This window comes from Schistocerca gregaria, chromosome 11, assembly GCF_023897955.1.
Source record: "Schistocerca gregaria isolate iqSchGreg1 chromosome 11, iqSchGreg1.2, whole genome shotgun sequence".
NCBI lineage: Eukaryota > Metazoa > Arthropoda > Insecta > Orthoptera > Acrididae > Schistocerca > Schistocerca gregaria.
In genome coordinates, this window is record NC_064930.1 from 70,974,407 (window position 1) to 70,994,528 (window position 20,122).

The 20,122-nt window shown below is 43.8% G+C and overlaps 1 protein-coding gene and 1 non-coding gene across 2 annotated transcripts in view; one reads left to right on the top strand and one right to left on the bottom strand.

Annotated features, from left to right (window-relative positions):
- The window catches only part of LOC126295216 (growth factor receptor-bound protein 14-like), an 857,388-nt gene that overhangs the window by 445,871 nt on the left and 391,395 nt on the right, over positions 1 to 20,122 (bottom strand). The gene's annotated exons all lie outside the window — the stretch shown is intronic.
- Trnap-ugg (transfer RNA proline (anticodon UGG)) lies at positions 12,356 to 12,439 on the top strand. Its single transcript has one exon. It is a non-coding gene; the product is annotated as a tRNA-Pro (tRNA).

The following is a 20,122-nucleotide window of genomic DNA, read 5'->3' on the forward strand; positions in this document are numbered from 1 at the left end:
GCCTGGGCATTGAGTCAAACAGAGCTCGGATGGCGTGTACAGGTACAGCTGCCCATGCAGCTTCAACACGATACCACAGTTCATCAAGAGTGGTGACTGGCGTATTGTGACGAGCCAGTTGCTCGGCCACCATTGACCAGACGTTTTCAATTGGTGCGAGATCTGGAGAATGTGCTGGCCAAGACAGCAGTCGAACATTTTCGGTATCCAGAGAGGCCCGTACAGGACCTGCAACATGCGGTAGTGCATTATCCTGCTGAAATGTATGGTTTCACAGGGATTGAATGAAAGGCAGAGCCATGGGTCATAACACATCTGAAATGTAACGTCCACTGTTGAAAGTGACGTCAATGCAAACAAGAGGTGATCGAGACGTGTAACCAATGGCACCCCATACCATCACGCCGGGTGATACGCTAGTATAGCGATGAAGAATACACGCTTCCACTGTACGTTTCTGATGCTGTAAACAGAATCTGGATTCATAGAAAAAAATGACGTTTTGCCATTCGTGCACCCAGGTTCATCTTCGAGTACACCATCGCAGGCGCTCCAGTGTGTGATGCGGCGTCAAGGGTAACTGAAGCCATGGCCTCCGAGCTGATAGTCCGTGCTGCTGCAAACGTCGTCGAACTGTTCGTGCAGACAGTTGTTGTGTTGCAAACGTCCCCAACTGTTGACTCAGGGATGGAGACGTGGCTGCACGATCCGTTACAGCCGTGCGGACAAGATGGCTGTCATCTCGACTGCTAGTGATACGAGGCCGTTGGGATCCAGTACGGCGTTCCGTATTACCGTCCTGAACCCACCGATTCCATATTCCGCTAACAGTCATTGGATCTCGACCAACGCGACCTTTATCCAAGTCCGAAACGTGATGGTACGCATTTCTGATCCTTACACGAGGCATCACAACAACGTTTCAACAGGCAACGCCGGTCAACTGAGGTTTGTGTATGAGAAATCGGGTGGAAACTTTCCTCATGTCAGCAGGTTGTAGGTGTCGCCACCGGCGCCAACCTTGTGTGAATGCTCTGAAAAGCTAATCATTTGCATATCACAGCATCTTCTTCCTGTCGATTAAATTTCGCGTCTGTAGCACGTCATCTTCGTGGTGTAGCAATTTTAATGGCCAGTAGTGTATTTTTGCTGATGTATTGTCGGCTGAGTACAGAATGCCTTTTTTTTTGTCCTATACTATCACAGGTAAATGTGCCGGGCGATAGGCACAAAAGTGATGTATAGTTTTGCCGGGCCCACACGAAACTTTATCTCGGTAGCGGGTCACACCTCTGCCAGATATCACCTTCCGCCGCGAGAAGTGAGATAAACCGGCAGCGCTCGCAACACAGGTGTAAACCAAACGGCGCTGATAACGAGACTTTATTTGCATTTCGCGCGCAAAACAGCGTGGCCGTCACGTTTTTTTGGTGTGCCAGCATCAAACTGGGCCACATAGGAGGGTCACAACAAAAGAAATGCACATTTTTTTAAAAAAATACGTCTTTTATTCTACATGTTTGGAAGTTTAACAGCGTTTAGATGCATCCCTTAGGAACAATATTTTCATTTCTCCACGTCATTTCCATCCCTCTGAACTGCCTTACGCCATCTTGGAACCAGCGCCTATATACCCAGACGACAAAATTCTGGACCAACCTGTTGGAGTTACTGTTTGTGCACGAGGGAGTCATCATCTTCAAATCTTGTTCCACGAAGAGAGTCTTCCAGTTTCCCAAAGATATGACAGTCACGTGGAGCCAGGTCAGGACTGTAAGGCAGGTGCTTCAGTGTTGTCCATCCGAGTTTTGTGATCGCTTCCACGGTTTCTTGACTGACATGTGGCCTTGCATTGCCGTGCAACAGCAAAACATCATGCTTTAGCCGATGTGGTCGAACACGACTCAGTCGAGCTGGAAGTTTCTTCAGTGTCGTCACATGTGCATCAGAATTTATGGTGGTTCCAGTTGGCAAGATGTCCACAAGCAAGAGTCCTTCGGAATCGAAAAACACCGTAGCTATAATTTTTCCAGCACGAGGTGTGGTTTTGAATCTTTTTTTATGAATTTGCATGATGCCAGTCCACTGACTGCCTCCTTGTCTCTGGTGAAAAATGATGGAGCTGTGTTCCATCACCTGTCACAATTATTCCGAGAAATTCATCTCGCGGCGGGGTCAGGGATTTTCTCTGCTTCGTGATGGCTGGGTGTTGTGTGATGTCCTTAGGTTAGTTAGGTTTAGGTAGTTCTAAGTTCTAGGGGACTTATGACCATAGATGTTAAGTCCCATAGTGCTCAGAGCCATTTGAACCAAATTCATCTCCACCATTCTTGTATTGTTCCAAAAGTTCGCCGCATACCGTTTTTGTTGTTTGTTTGTGAGCCACTGTCAACATCTTGGGAAACCACCTTTTTTAAAGCGAACACTTCCAGTATTCTGCAAACACTTCCTTCCCCTATCCGAACGTAGCGTGACAATTCGTTCACTGTGATGCGTCTGTCAGCAGTCACCAGTTCGTTAACTCCCTTGACATTGTCTGGAGTGTGTGCAGTACGAGGCCTGCCGCTGCGAGGACAATCCTCAATACTGCCGTGCCCGCTTTCCTCACGTAACCTGCTCGCCCACCGACCAACTGTACTGCGATCGTCAGCAGCATCTCCGTACACCTTTTCCAATCTCTTGCGGATGTTTCCCACTGTCTCGTTTGCACAGCACAGGAATTCTGTGACAGCACGTTGCTTCTGACGAACGTCAAGTGTAGCGGCCATCTTGAAGACATGCTGCGACGGCGCCACTCACGGGAACACGTTGAACTAAGTTTGAGAACAAGCGGGAAGGATGTATCTACACACTGTAAAACTTTCACACCTGCAGAATGAAAGCTGTATTTTTACAAAAATAGTGTGCATTTCTTTTGGAGTGACCCTCGTATATTTGAACTGAGAGAGACAAGAAGGAAATAATACGAATAAAAAATCGAAAGCGGTTATTTTAGAAACTAATTATTTTAAGCGGTTTTAACCGTCAGGTTAAACTGCCGTTGAAAAAAAGAAACGGCACCCGGTTGTTTCAGGGATAACCGTCATGCCTACTGCAGAGCAACGTACAGCGGCGCCGCCCGCTCTTAGTGTTCATAGACAGGTATGTGCTCCTGTGTTTCTGTACAGACTGAGAAGCGTTCTTGTAACTTCCCACTTTGTTCCGGAATGTACGAGGGTCTCTCCAAAAGAAATGAACACTATTATTGTAAAAATACAGCTCTCATTCTGCACGTGTGAAAGTTTTACAGTGTGTAGATACATCCTTCGCGCTTGTTTTCAAACTTAGTTCAACCTGTTCCCGTGAGTGGCGCCGTCACAGCATCTCTTCAAGATGGCTGCTACACTTGACGTTCGTCAGAAGCAACGTGCTGTCACAGAATTCCTGTGCTGTGCAAACGAGACAGTGGGAAACATCTACGAGACGTTGAAAAAGGTGTATGGAGATGCTGCTGTCGATCGCAGTACAGTTGGTCGGTGGGCGAGCAGGTTACGTGACGAAAGCGGGCACGGCAATATTGAGGATTGTCCTCACGGCGGCAGGCCTCGTACTGCACACACTCCATACAACGTGCAGGGAGGTAACGAACTGGTGACTGCTGACAGACGTATCACAGTAAACGAATTGTCACGCTACGTTGGGATAGGGGAACGAAGTGTTTGCAAAATACTGAAAGTGTTGGCGTTAAAAAAGATTTGTCCCAGGTGGGTTCCAAGTATGTTGACAGTGGCTCACAAAGAAACAAGAAAAACGGTATGCAGCGTAATTTTGGAACAGTACGAGAATGGTGGAGATGAATTTCTTGGAAGAATTGTGACAGAGACGAAGAGGCAATCAATGCAGTGGCATCATCCAAATTCATCCGAGAAAAAATATTTCGAAACCACACCTTCTGCTGGAAAAGTTATGGGTACGGTGTTTTCCGATTCCGAAGGACTCTTGCTTGTGGACATCGTGCCAAGTGGAACCACCATAATTTCTGATGCATATGCGACGACACTGAAGAAACTTCCAGCTCGGCTGAGTCGTGTTCGACCACATCGGCAGAAGCAGGACGTTTTGCTGTTGCACGACCATGCACGGCCACATGTCGGCCAAAAAACCGTGGAAGCGATCCCAAAACTCGGATGGACAACACTGAAACACCCGCCTTACAGTCCTGATCTGGCTCCATGTGACTGTCATCTCTTTGCGAAACTGAAAGAGTCTCTTCGTGGAGCAAGGTTCGAAGATGATGACTCCCTTGTGCACGCTGCCAAACAGAGGCTCCAACAGGTTGGTCCAGAATTTTACCGTGCGGGTATACAGGCGCTGGTTCCAAGATGGCGTAAGGCAGTTGAGATGGATGGAAATTGTGTGGAGAAATGAAAATATTGTTCCTAAAAGATGTATCTACACACTGTAAAACTTTCAGACATGTAGGATAAAAGATGGATTTCAAAAAAAAAGAAATAGTCTGCATTTCTTCTGGAGTGACCCTCGTACATAGAATCAAGATATTAAATTAAATAGGCAAATAAAGCGAAACTTAAGAGGAGAGGTTCCTAGCGGTGTGATCAACTTTTTGAAACTATCTGTACGGTGATGTAGGTTAAGTTTCCAGATATCACACCCTACCGCCATTCACCCGGGTCGGCGCTCGTCTGCAAGTAACCGACGAAGAAATAGCGTTAAAGAAGGTACATAACATAGTGCGGTTCTGTGGTGTAATGGACAGGATAACAGTTTGACAACCAGGAGTTTGTATGTTCGTGCCCTCCACATCACTGAGGTGTGCCAGATGTGAGAAAAGAGTGAGATGTGGTGCATGGTGGACTGATCAGAGACATCAACAGTACTTACCTAGCAAAAGATATTCCTGGGATTCTGGATTGGACATGAGAAATGAAATGGTCCACAGCACGATGAGTAGGGACAGCTTTGACACAATTATGAGATTCATTCACTCGTGAGACAACACAAAAATAGACGCTAATGATAGAATGTGGAAACTCCGTCCATTAATAAATATGTTAAGAAAAAAGTTTGCTCTCCACTTTCAGCCTGAGCAAGATTTGTCTTACGACGAGAGCATGATAAAGTATTTTGGCAGACATGGATGTAAACAGTTTCTGAAAGATAAGTTCATTATACTTGGGTAAAAAGCATGGTGTCTAAACACAACCGTGGGTCATCCAGTGGACTTTCAAATATACCAAGGAGCTGATATCCAGAGGAATGAAAAATATGAGAAAGCTTTTGGAAAACGTGCTGCTCCTTTGATTGAAATGATCGATTCTCTTCCTGAAAAGAACAAACATCTTCCCTACAGGTTTTATTATGACAACTTGTTTACATCACAAACATTGTTGATTTACCTGAAGCAATTAGGTTTTGGTGCAACTGCGACAACTCTTGAAAATCGTCTGCCTAAAGACTGCCATCTCAATACCTTTTAACACTATGTCCAAAAGGAATAAGAGAGGAGATTTTGATTACAATAGCAGCAAGGAAAGTGGAATAATCGTTGCCAGATGACTAGACAATTCTACAGTAACAATTGCTTCCACAAGCCATGGTATCAGCCCAGACGGAACCGTTGCCCGATACTCTAGACAAGAGAAGAAAATAATACTTGTACCTCGACCCAATGTAATTGGAGGATACAACAAAAATATGGAACAGACCGAATGGATGAAAATGGAGCGCTATACAGAGTGAATGTCAGAGGAGAGAAATGGCTTCTAAGATATCTCTATACATAATGGGTGGCTTCTTCATAGACTGGTATAAATATGCCTCAGCTGCACTTCTGGCACTACACTGTGAAATGCTACCTGACTTCCAATGCTGCAGTACCAAGAGGTCCTGGACACCCTGCAGGTAATTCAAACCAAGGCAGAGTGGTGCAAGGTATTAGATATGATGAAACAAATCATCTGGTAGCCATGGTGCCACAGAAAAAAAACGATGATGCTGTGCTGTGCAAAGGAACAACAAGAACAACGTGCTGCAAATGTGATGTTGGTTTGTACATAGAATGTTTTGTGCCATATCACAGAAAAGAAGTAGTGTCGCCTGAACCTGATGTAAATCACATGCAGTGCATTATTTTACTTGCTGTCATATATTCTGCCTAAAACGTATGTTCTGCCTAGCGTGACATATATGTTACGCCTTTTTTTTGTTTCAATTATTGATTACTTTTTGTTTTGATTGTTGTACTGCTTTTCCTTGGTGACAATAAACACATAAATATCTAATTTGTAGAAATCAGAAAAAGAAAATAATTCAGGCAGAAATGGCTTAACCTGCATCACCATACAGATACACTCCTGGAAATTGAAATAAGAACACCGTGAATTCATTGTCCCAGGAAGGAGAAACTTTACTGACACATTCCTGGGGTCAGATACATCATATGATCACACTGACAGAACCACAGGCACATAGACACAGGCAACAGAGCATGCACAATGTCGGCACTAGTACAGTGTATATCCACCTTTCGCAGCAATGCAGGCTGCCATTCTCCCATGGAGACGATCGTAGAGATGCTGGATGTAGTCCTGTGGAACGGCTTGCCATGCCATTTCCACCTGGCGCCTCAGTTGGACCAGCGTTCGTGCTGGACGTGCAGACCGCGTGAGAAGACGCTTCATCCAGTCCCAAACATGCTCAATGGGGGACAGATCCGGAAATCTTGCTGGCCAGGGTAGTTGACTTACACCTTCTAGAGCACGTTGGGTGGCACGGGATACATGCGGACGTGCATTGTCCTGTTGGAACAGCAAGTTCCCTTGCCGGTCTAGGAATGGTAGAACGATGGGTTCGATGACGGTTTGGATGTACCGTGCACTATTCAGTGTCCCCTCGACGATCACCAGAGGTGTACGGCCAGTGTAGGAGATCGCTCCCCACACCATGAAGCCGGGTGTTGGCCCTGTGTGCCTCGGTCGTATGCAGTCCTGATTGTGGCGCTCACCTGCACGGCGCCAAACACGCATACGACCATCATTGGCACCGAGGCAGAACGTCTCTCATCGCTGAAGACGACACGCCTCCATTCGTCCCTCCATTCACGCCTGTCGCGACACCACTGGAGGCGGGCTGCACGATGTTGGGGCGTGAGCGGAAGACGGCCTAACGGTGTGCGGGACCGTAGCCCAGCTTCATGGAGACGGTTGCGAATGGTCCTCGCCGATACCCCAGGGGCAACAGTGTCCCTAATTTGCTGGGAAGTGGCGGTGCGGTCCCCTACGCCACTGCGTAGGATCCTACGGTCTCGGCGTGCATCCGTGCGTCGCTGCGGTCCGGTCCCAGGTCGACGGGCACGTGCACCTTCCGCCGACCACTGGCGACAACATCGATGTACTGTGGAGACCTCACGTCCCACGTGTTGAGCAATTCGGCGGTACGTCCACCCGGCCTCCCGCATGCCCACTATACGCCCTCTCTCAAAGTCCGTCAACTGCACATACGGTTCACGTCCACGCTGTCGCGGCATGCTACCAGTGTTAAAGACTGCGATGGAGCTCCGTATGCCACGGCAAACTGGCTGACACTGACGGCGGCGGTGCACAAATGCTGCGCAGCTAGCGCCATTCGACGGCCAACACCGCGGTTTCTGGTGTGTCCGCTGTGCCGTGCGTGTGATCATTGCTTGTACAGCCGTCTCGCAGTGTCCGGAGCAAGTATGGTGGGTCTGACACACCGGTGTCAATGTGTTCTTTTTTCCATTTCCAGGAGTGTAGTTTCAAAGGGTCAATCGCACAGCTGGGGACGACTGCTTGTAAGTGCGTCCACACATCGCTGCATTCCTCGAAACGTGGTAAGTGGTTGACTGCTGCAACAAAATCACCAGTTTTCTCCTATCGATCCTAATTTTTTTGAAACTCTCCCGTAAAATCATCTTGCAGTCGGGGGTCATACCACTATTTGGATGATGCGAGTAGTCAGTGCTTAAGGGTGGAAACTCTCGTTTGAAGAACTCTATTTTTCGTGTTAATTTGTGTGTTTTTAAGGGCAACAGGCACACAAAGGCATGTTATGTACACACAGACAGCAAATCAGCTACTTTCTAAACAAACCGTCAAGTTTTCTCCTTGTGTTGGATCACAAGTTTGTTGTGGATTCTCCCAGTTTTCATCATTTACAGCAAATGGAGCATTGTAGATTAGATCACATTAGATTCAGCTTCATTCCAGAGATCCACAAATGATTTGATTCTCGTGGGTGTGGAACGAGTCAGAAAGTATAACATAAAAAACATAAAACATCTGAATATAATAGAATGAGATTTTCACTCTGCAGCGGAGTGTACGCTGGTATGAAACTTTCCGGCAGATTAAAACTGTGTGCCATTAGATCACCTGCCCGCGAAAGTCAAAGGTCCCGAGTTCGAGTCTCGGTCTGGCACACAGTTTTAATCTACCAGGATGTTTCATAGCATTGCACACTCCGCTGCAGAGTGAAAATCTCGTTCTGGAAACATCCCCCCAGGCTGTGGCTAAGCCATGTTCCCGCAATGTCCTTTCTTTCAGGAGTGCTAGTTCTGCTAGGTTCCCAGGAGAGCTTCTGTAGTAAAGCTGTGAGGACGGGGCGTGAGTCGTGCTTGGGTAGCTCAGTTGGTAGAGCACTTGCCCGCAAAAGGAAAGGTCCCGAGTTCGAGTCTCGGTCGGGCACACAGTTTTAATCTGCCAGGAAGTTTCATATCAGCGCACACTTCGCTGCAGAGTGAAAATCTCATTCCGGAAACATCCCCCAGGTTGTGGCTAAGCCATGTCTCCGCAATATCCTTTCTTTCAGGAGTGCTAGTTCTGCAAGGTTCGGAGGAGAGCTTCTGTAAAGTTTGGGAGGTAGGAGACGAGGTACTGGCAGAAGTAAAGCTGTGAGGACGGGGCGTGAGTCGTGCTTGGGTAGCTCAGGTGGTAGAGCACTTGTCCACAAAAGGCAAAAGTCCCGAGTTCGAGTCTCGGCCCGGCACACAGTTTCATCTGAATATAATACTCACTAACCTGATCATTTGTCAGGAGATTGACACGATAGATGAATGCATTACAGTAAACTGGAACTGCTAATATTTACAGAATTAATACACTGTCAGCCTGAAACACAGTTACGCACTTATTAAAAAATTCATCATACACAAAACCTAATCTTGACTGTTGTCACAAAGTACTGTTAGAACTGAAATCTAAAAGACATTTATACTTACGGTCATTTAACAGTCTCTTTTAAGATATTCATCTATAGAGTAGGAGGAAATAGCTATCAAAATGTCTTTCAGATTCTGCTTAAACTGCGCTTTATCCGAAACAAAGTTTTTAAATTTGCTGCAATTTATTGAAAATGTGTGTTCCTGAATATTAAACCCATTTTTGAACCAAGGTTTTAAGTCTTTATGTAGATTGTTCTTATCTACATCTGCATTGATACTCTGCACTTCACATTTAAGTGCCTGGCAGAGGGTTCATTGGACCACCTTTACAATTCTCTATTATTCCAACCTCGTATAGCGCGCGGAAAGAATGAACACCGTAAGAGCTCTGATTTCTCCTATTTTATCGTGGTGATCGTTCCTCCCCATGTAGGTCGGTGTCAACAAAATATTTTCGCTTTCGGAGGAGAAAGTTGGTGACTGGAATTTCGTGAGAAGATTCCGTCGCAGCAAAAAACGGCTTTCTTTTAACGATTTTCAGCCCAGATCCTGTATCATTTCTGTGATAATACAATACTTTTTCGATGTACTCCGTCAGTCCTATCTGGTCAAGATCCCATATCGCGCAGCAGTATTCTAAACGAGGACGGACAAGCGTAGTGTAGGCAGTCTCCTTAGTAGGTCTGTTACATTTTCTAAGTGTCCAGCCAATAAAACGCAGTCTTTGGTTAGCCTTCCCCACAACATTTACTGTGTATTCCTTCCAATTTAAGTTGTTCGTAATTGTAATACCTAGGAATTTACTTGTATTTGCCGCTTTTAGATTAGACCGATTTATCGTGTAACCGAAGTTTAACGAGTTCCTTTTAGCATTCGTGTGGATGACCTCACACATTTCGTTATTCAGGGTCAACTGCCAATTTCCGCACCATTTAGATATTTTTTTCTAAATATTGATACCATGTATTGAGCCATTGGTTGGAAACATAGTTAGTTCTTGCAAAAAATTTCATTAAGGAATGAATATACTGATAAGCAGTTCCTTGAACAGTTTCTACATAATGTTCTTGAATTTACACCTTATTACATGCTTTTGCATGCTTAAAAGTTTTGCTCGGTTTGACGAGTTACCTCAGAGTATGATGCCGTATGATATAATAGAATTAAATGAAGCAAAGTATGCGAGCTTTTTTTATACTTATATCTCCTATATCTGACTACATTCTCACTGCAATTTCAGGCTTGTTCAGGCGCTTCAGCAATTGTATGGTGTGCCCTTCTCAACTAAATTTAATATCGAGTTGTGATCCCAGGAATTTAGCCCTGTCTACCTCTTCGATGTGCATGTCTTCATATGTTATACACATGCTGGAAGAAAATCTCTTACAGGTTCTGAACTGTATATAGTGGGTCTTTTCAAAGTTTAATGACTGTGAGTTAGCTTTAAACCATTTATTAATGCCATACTTGCAGTGTTAGTATCATGTGAAAACAAAAAAGCTTGGCATCTGGCAATGTAACACTTGGAAGATCGTTAATGTACACAAGAAAAAGCAACGGGCCCAATATGGAACCCTGAGGAAAATTACACATAAGTAACAACTCATCACATGACGACTGCACAGGTGTTTCGCTAGGACACTCTTTCTTTCCTGTTAGATAATGTTCAAACGATATCAGAGCACTGCCGGCGACACCATAATATTCTAATTTACTTACTAGAATGCTGTGATTAACACAGTCAAGGGCTTTTGACAGGTCACAGAAAATGCCAGTAGCTTCTAATTTGTTACCTAATGAATTAAGCACATTCCCACTGTATGTGTAAATATCTTTCTCTGATTCGGAACTCTTAAGGAACCCAAACTGTGACTTGGACAATATATTATTTCCAGTCAGATGCTTAAGGAGACACTTGAACACAACATTTTCAAATATTTTTGAAAAAACCGGCAAAAGTGAAACTGGTCGTTAGTTTGATGGTATCTCTTTATCGCACTTCTTGTGAAGAAGGCCCCCGTCCACAATTGTAATCCAATCCCACCTTCGCTTGACTATCAGGTTTCAACTGGTGGAGTATTTTAGCCAGTCTGGAAACGGTCCGCTGATAAGAGATTGATTACACAAATAACTTAAGATAGAACTCAACTCGCATGAGCACCTTTCGATTATCTACGTTGATTTGTTATCATAGAGTACTTAGGTTTTAAGAATTTTATGATGGATGGTGCTTCTTGGGGAGACGTTTGTGTACTTCGTTGCTACCGCACTTCATAAAATACTTCCGTACTACGGATGGTACCATTCTGGAATACAACTGATGTCCCAGTAAGACAGCGAGAAACTATGGTATAGACCACGTGGGGGCGAGACTTTACACACTGCATGTACATCCGTACCGCCTAACAGACCACGCCCTGTAGCTACTGGTACATATAACGTCACCAGTACTGTACCAAATCTTATGCCAGGCGTTTGTTGCACGTTTCTGTTGGTATTGTTATTACACTAGCATTGATCGGTTTTCCCATTTTCTATAATTACGCAATATTTCAAACTAAAGCAAATTTTACAAATAAAAATTACTCGCTCTTTAGAAAAAAAGTATTTAAAAACGAAAAATGTTAGCACTGCTGTTGTCGCTAATCGATATTTCAGTTTTTTACCCGGTTATTAGTAAAAAATAAAAACACCTGTTATAACCGAGGGCAAACAAATAGCGAAAAATGCCGGTTATTCAGAACTAAAATACCGGTATCGATATCAACCGGTCGACTTTTCCCATCCCTACTTCGAAGCTGGCGCCGCCATGGTAGATGTCCAAAAACATTCGGCACCGTTGTTGTAAATATAAGTCAGTTGCCGGTCGATGTGGCCTAGTGGTTCTAGGCGCTACAGTCTGGAACGGTGAGCCCGCTACGGTCGCAGGTTCGAATCCTGCCTCAGGCATGGATGTGTGTGATGTCAGTTAGGTTTAAGTAGTTCTAGGGGACTAATGACCTAAGCAGTTAAGTCCCATAGTGCTGAGAGTCATTTGAACCATTTTTATAAGTCAGTTAGTTAGTTACTTTCATGTTCCATGGATCATTTTGCGCTATAAATCGTCATGATGTGGAACGAGTCATTTTGCATTCATATTGCAAATTAATTTGTACATCTACTTGTACTCTGAAGCCGGCCGGGGTGGCCGAGCGGTTCAAGGCGCTACGGTCTGGAACCGTGAGACCGCCACGGTCGCAGGTTCGAATCCTGCCTCAGGCATGGATGTGTGTGATTTCCTTAGGTTGGTTAGGTTTAAGTAGTTCTAAGTTCTGGGGGACTGATGAGCTCAGAAGTTAAGCCATATAGTGCTCAGAGCCATTTGAACCATTTGTACTCTAAACATCACCGTATTATTTTTTCCTCGAAATGAAAACATGATATACAGATTGAGTTAGCAATTACTACCGTCCACCTTTTACACATTACAAACATAGAAATTGTTCTACGGAATAAAAGGAGTTGTCAAGGAGAAACTTTTTGAATTTATTTTCAAATGTGTGTTACACATTTTATATCACTGGGTAAGCGCTCAAATTTTTTTTTTGCAGCGTTGTGCACCCCTTTGCGAGATACAAACAACCTTAATGCTGAGTAATGAATGTCATTTTTTCCTAGTATTGTAATTATGTACCTCATTGCTCCTTTTGTACTGTAGTGGATTATTTACAACAACTAGGAAGCAGTAGTCAGAATGCCCAACCCCCAAAACAAATGCCTTCTAGATGATCGCAGATTAGCACCACACATCGTTGTAACAGCGCGTTTGTAGGCAATAAAGACCATCTTTCTTAAAGATGAGTTACCCCAGAACCCTATTCCATATGACATTACCGAATGAAAATAAGCAAAATATGTCAACTTGCTGGTTTCTTTCTCCCCAAAATCTGCTACGATTCTAAGTGTATGTATTGTTTCATCACAATGTGTTACACTTATCACTGGTGCAGTACCCCCAGAGGTGCAAAACTGAATATATGTCTTTGTGAAATTCAGAATTCGAAGAAAACCAGTCAAAGGTACTTCTCAGAAATTTGCTCACCATTTCTTTCATTAGTGTGTGTAAACTGGGAGTGATTACAGTACTGCTGTCATCTGCAAAAAGAACTAATTCTGCTTGTTGTACATTATACGATAGATCTTTTACATGCATGAGAAACAGTAGGGGACCTACGATTGAGCCTTGCGGAACCCCATACATTATTCCTCCCCAGTCGTAATTATGTCTACATCTACATCTACATCCATACTCGGCAAGCCACCCGACGGTGTGTGGCGGAGGGTACTTTGAGTACCTCTGTCGGTTCTCCCTTCTATTCCAGTCTCGTATTGTTTGTGGAAAGAAATATTGTCGGTATACCTCTGTGTGGGCTCTAATCTCTCTGATTTTATCGTCATCGTCTCTTCGGGAGACATACGTAGGAGGGAGCAATATACTGCTTGACTCAAGGTTGAAGGTATGTTCTCGAAACATTAACAAAAGCCCGTACCGAGCTACTGAGCGTCTCTCGTGTACAGTCTTCCACAGGAGTTTATCTATCATTTCCGTAACGCTTTCGCGATTACTAAATGATCCTGTAACGAAGCGCGCTGCTCTCCGTTGGATCTTCTCTATCTCTTCCATCAACCCTATCTGGTACGAATCCCCACACTGCTGAGCAGTATTCAAGCAGTGGGCGAACAAGCGTACTGTAACCTACTTCCTTTGTTTTAGGATTGCATTTCCTTAGGATTCTACCAATGAATCTCAGTCTGGCATCTGCTTTACCGACAATCAAATTTATATGATCATTCAATTTTAAATGACTCCTAATGCCTACTCCCAGATAATTTATGGAATTAACTGCTTCCAGTTGCTGACCTGCTATATTGTAGCTAAATGATAAGGGATCTTTCTTTCTATGTATTTTCAGCACATTACACTTGTCTACATTGAGATTCAATTCATTCCCTGCACCATGCGTCAATTCGTTGCAGATCCTCCTGAATTTCGGTACAATTTTCCATTGTTACAACCTCTCGTATACTACAGCATCATCCGCAAAAAGCCTCAATGAACCTCCGATGTTATCCACAAGGTCATTTATATATGTTGTGAATAGCAACGGTCCTACTACACTCCCCTGCGGCACACCTGAAATCACTCTCACTTCGGAAGACTTCTCTCCATTGAGAATGACATGGTGCGTTCTGTTATTTAGGAACTCTTCAGTCCAGTCATACAATTGGTCTGATAGTTCATATGCTCTTACTTTGTTCATTAAACGACTGTGGGGAACTGTATCGAACGCCTTGCGGAAGTCAAGAAACACGGCATCTACCTGTGAACCCGTGTCTATGGCCCTCTGAGTCTCGTGGACGAATAGCGCGAGCTGGGTTTCACACGACCGTCTTTTTCGAAACCCATGCTGATACCTACAGAGTAGATTTCTAGTCTCCAGAAAAGTCATTATACTCGAACATAATACGTGTTCCAAAATTCTACAACTGATCGACGTTAGAGATATAGGTCTATAGTTCTGCACATCTGTTTGACGTCCCTTCTTGAAAACGGGGATGACCTGTGCCCTTTTCCAATCCTTTGGAACGCTACGCTCTTCTAGAGATCTACGGTACACCGCTGCAAGAAGGGGGGCAAGTTTCTTCGCGTTCTCTGTGTAAAATCCAACTGGTATCCCATCAGATCCAGCGGCCTTTCCTCTGTTGAGCGATTTTAGATGTTTTTCTATCCCTCTGTCATCTATTTTTATATCTACCCTGGATTCTGTTTGTTTGATTACTACTAAGTACAATTTTCTGCGTTCTTTTGGTTAGATATAGCATGATCCATTGATTGGCTACATCATCAATTCCATAAAACTTCAATTTATTTATGATTCAACAATCAAATGCCTTGGATAGTTCACAGAAAATTCGTACCGGTATTATTTTGTTATTTAATGCTTTTAATATCTGATGTGTGAACATGTACTGACATTGTCCGTAGACCAACCCTTCTGAAACCCAAACTGTGATTTGCTGAGGATATTATTGTTGCCAATGTGAGATACTATTGTAGAATAAATCACGTTCTCAAAAATTTTGCAAAATTGATGACAGCATTGAAACAGGTCGGTAGTTACTGACATCTGTGTTATCACCTTTCTTAAAGAGGGGTTTAACAATGGCATATTTTAGGCTCTCTAGAAAAATGCCTGGAGTTATGCATTACGTATTTCGGACAATACCGGACTTATTACATGGGAACCAATCTTTAGTACTCTATGGGAAACACTATCAAAACCAGAAGAGCTTTTATTCTTGAGAGAATGTATGACTCTCTTAATTTCAGAATTAGAAGTTGGTGGTACATTCATAAAAAAAAAGAGTTACTTCTTCGAATTATTGCTGTCATCTTTCTCGTTCCTATGCTTTCTACTATGTTTAAGAAATGATTATTAAATACATTTGCTACATGTGACTTATCGTTTATAACCCTCCCATTCAATTCAATAGTAATGTTAGACTCTTCTGTGGGCGGTTGTCCTGTCTCTTGCTTTACTATATTCCATACTGCCTTACCTCTGTTGTCAGAAGTACTGATTTCTGACATTATGTATATGTTTCCTGATTTTTTAATAATATTCCTTAGTAATTTGGAGTAGTTTTTTTAGTGCGCAACTACTACAGGGTTTCTACTTGTTCTTGCCAAAGGATACATTTCTCTTTCACGAGATGTTGTTGTTGTTGTTGTCTTCAACCTGAGACTGATTTGATGCAGCTCTCCATGCTACTCTATCCTGTGTACGCTTCTTCATCTCCCAGTACCTACTGCAACCTACATCCTTCTGAATCTGCTTAGTGTATTCATCTCTTGGTCTCCCTCTACGATTTTACCCTCCACGCTGCCCTCCAATACTAAATTGGTGATCCTTTGATGCCACAGAACATGTCATACCTTCTTCTAGTCAAGTTGTGCCACAAAATCCTCTTCTCCCCAATCCTATTCAATACCTCCTCTTTGGTTATGTCATCTACCCATCTAATCTTCAGCATTCTTCTGTAGCACCACGTTTCTAAAGCTTCTATTCTCTTCTTGTGCAAACTATTTATCGTCCATGTTTCACTTCCATGCATGGATACACTCCATACAAATACTTTCAGAAACGACTTCCTCACACTTAAATCTATGCTCGATGTTAACAAATTTCTCTTCTTCAGAAACGCTTTCCTTGCCATTGCCAGTCTACATTTTATATCCTCTCTACTTCGACCATCATCAATTATTTTGCTCCCCAAATAGCAAAACTCATTTACTACTTTAAGTGTCTCAATTCCTAATCTAAATCCCTCAGCATCGCCCGACTTAACTCGACTACATTCCATTACCCTCGTTTTGCTTTTGTTGATGTTCATTTCACAAGATAATATTGTCAATAAGACAAGTGTTTCAACACCGAAGGAAGTGATGAAATAAACATATCGTCACAGTTTGGCGATGTGAACAAAATGAGTGAACTCTGAGTCTTTGACGCCATTCTCAACAGAATTTCGAGGGCACGGCAAGCTAAAATCTGGAATATGGTGTCTGGCGAAACTTTAAATGAAAAGAGAGGCACCGTCGGGCTATTAAAGTCAACAGCCGCCGCTCAGACGTTTTAATGAATCCGCCTCGGCCTCCCGGACTCTAAATGCAGTCTCGGTGCCATTAGGAGCGGCCGTTGCCTCGATTCTGCGAAAACTGCCATCTGCCGATGGCCTGTTTTGAACAACACCCACACGTACCACGGCGTCGCTTAAAATTAAAATTTAATTACCCACGCTATTATATCTACGCCGTTCAATGCTGCTGGCCGATAAAGGCTATCGCAGGCCATACGCGATACACGACGTTAAGGACATTATCTCTGACATCCGCGTAATCTGATACCCGCGGTAACCGTCACCTTGCCGCTAACAGTCTGCACAGATATGGGTAGTCCAATCCCATACACCCGTTTGCAGCTATAATCATGTTATGTTGATCTTGATGGAGTCTTAACCCTTTATTTGGCAAACAAATAAATGTAACCAAAAAAATTTTTAGTAACCTGGATGAACAAGGTGTACGAACTGTAAGGATTGATCGATGAGAGGTTACGGAACAAAAAAGGTCTAATGAACTTACGTCCAGAAATGCGTGGTTTCCGTGTTAGAGACCGTCCATTCAGTCATACTTTGTTACAGAGACTGCAGTCTAAGCCGGCCGCTGTGGTCGAGCGCTTCTAGGCGCTTCAGTCCGGAACCGTGCTCCTGCTACGGTCAGAGGTTCGAATCCCGCCTCGGGCATGGATGTGTGTGATGTCCTCAGGTTAGTTAGGTTTAAGTAGTTCTAAGTCTACGGGACTGATGACCTCAGATGTTAAGTCCCATAGTGCTCAGAGCAATTTTAACCATTTGAAAATTAATAACGTCAGAAGAAAAACGAAAGGAAGGATAAACTAAGGAAATGAGGGACAAATTAACGAACTCATGGGAAGACTAGCGAACTGAGGGGAAAACGAAGGAGTAGGGGGAAAAATAAAATAATTGTGGAGAAAAGAAACGAATTGAGGTGAAAAATCAGGAACTGTGGAGAAAAATCAACGAATGAAGAGAGAAACAAATGAGTATAGAATAAAACGAACGAACTGAGTTGTAAACTAATGGACTGGGTATACAGGGTTGTCCATTGATTGTGACCGGGCCAAATATCTCACGAAATAAGCGTCAGACGAAAAAGCTACAAAGAATGAAACTTGTCTAGCTTGAAGGGGGAAACCAGATGGCGCTACGGTTGGCCCGCTAGATGGCGCTGCCATAGGTCAAACGGATATGACCTGCGTTTTTCTTAAATAGGAACCCCCATTTTTATTGCATATTCGTGTAGTAAGAAAAGAAATATGAATGTTTTAGTTGGACCACTTTTTTCACTTTGTGACTGATGGCGCTGTAATAGTCACAAACATATGGCTAACAAATTTAGACGAACAGTTGGTAACAGGTAGGTTTTATAAATGAAAATACAGGACGTAGGTACGTTTGAACATTTATTTCAGTTGTTCTCGTGTGATACATGTACCTTCGTGAACGTATCATTTCTGAGAACGCATGCTGTAACAGCGAGATTACCTGTAAATACCACATTAACGCAATAAATGCTCAAAATGATGCCCGTCAACGTCAGTGCATTTGGCAATACGTGAAACGGCATTCCTCTCAACAGCGAGTGGTTCGCCTTCCGTAATGTTAGCACATGCATTGACAATGCGCTGACGCATGTTGTCAGGCGCTATCGGTGGATCACGATAGCAAATATCCTCCAACTTTCCCCACAGAAGGAAATCCGGAGACGTCAGATCCGGTGAACGTGCGGTCCATGGTATGGTGCTTCGACGACCAATCCACCTGTCACGAAATATGCTACTCAATACCGGTTCAACCGCACGCTAGCTATGTGCCGGACATCCATCGTGTTGGAAGTACATCTACATCTACATCTACATCCGTACTCCGCAAGCCACCTGACGGTGTGTGGCGGAGGGTACCCTGAGTACCTCTATCGGTTCTCCCTTCTATTCCAGTCTCGTATTGTACGTGGAAAGAAGGATTGTCGGTATGCTTCTGTGTGGGCTCTAATCTCTCTGATTTTATCCTCATGGTCTCTTCGCGAGATATACGTAGGAGGGAGCAATATACTGCTTGACTCTTCGGTGAAGGTATGTTCTCGAAACTTTAACAAAAGCCCGTACCGAGCTACTGAGCGTCTCTCCTGCAGAGTCTTCGCCATTCTGTCCTTGCAGTGAAACATCTTGTAGTAACATCGGTAGAACATTATGTAGGAAATCAGCATACATTGCACCGTTTAGATTTCTATCGGCAATATGGGAGCCAATTATCCTTCCTCCCATAATGCTGCACCATACATTAACCCGCCAAGGTCGCTGATGTTCCACTTGTCGCAGCCATCGTGGATTTTCCGTTGCCCAATAGTGCATACTTTGCCGGTTTACGTTACCGCTGTTGCTGAATGACGCTTCGTCGGTAAATAGAACGCGTGCAAAAAATCTGTCATCGTCCCTTAATTTCTCTTGTGTCCAGTGGCAGAACTGTACACGACGTTCAAAGTCGTCGCCATGCAATTCCTGGTGCATAGAAATATGGTACGGGTGCAGTCGATGTTGATGTAGCATTTTCAACACGGACGTTTTTGGGATTGCCGATTCTCGCGCTATTTGTCTGCTACTGATGTCCGGATTAGCCGCGACAGCAGCTAAAACACCTACTTGGGCATCATCATTTGTTGCAGGTCGTGGTTGACGTTTCACACGTGGCTGAACACTTCCTGTTTACTTAAATAACGTAACTATCCGCCTAACTGTTCGGACACTTGGAAGATGTCGTCCAGGATACCGAGCAGCATACATAGCACACGCCCGTTGGGCATTTTGATCACTATAGCCATACATCAACACGATATCGACGTTTCTCGGAATTGGTAAACGGTCCATTTTAACACGGGTAATGTATCACGAAGCAAATACCGTCCGCACTGGCGGAATGTTACGTGATACCACGTACTTACACGTTTACGACTATTACAGCGCCATCTATCACAAAGGGAAAAAAGTGGTCCAACTAAAACGTTCATATTTCTTTACGTACTACACGAATATGTATAAAAATGGGGGTTCATATTTTTTAAAAACGCAGTTGATATCCGTTTGACCTATGGCAGCGCCATCTAGCGGGCCAACCATAGCGCCATCTGGTTTCCCCCTTCAAGCTGGACGAGTTTCGTTCTTTGTAGTTTTTTTCATTTGACGGTTATTTCATGAGTTATTTGGTCCGGTCACTATCAATGGTCTACCCTGTATAGTAAAAGAAAGGAGGGGAAAGAAAACAAAT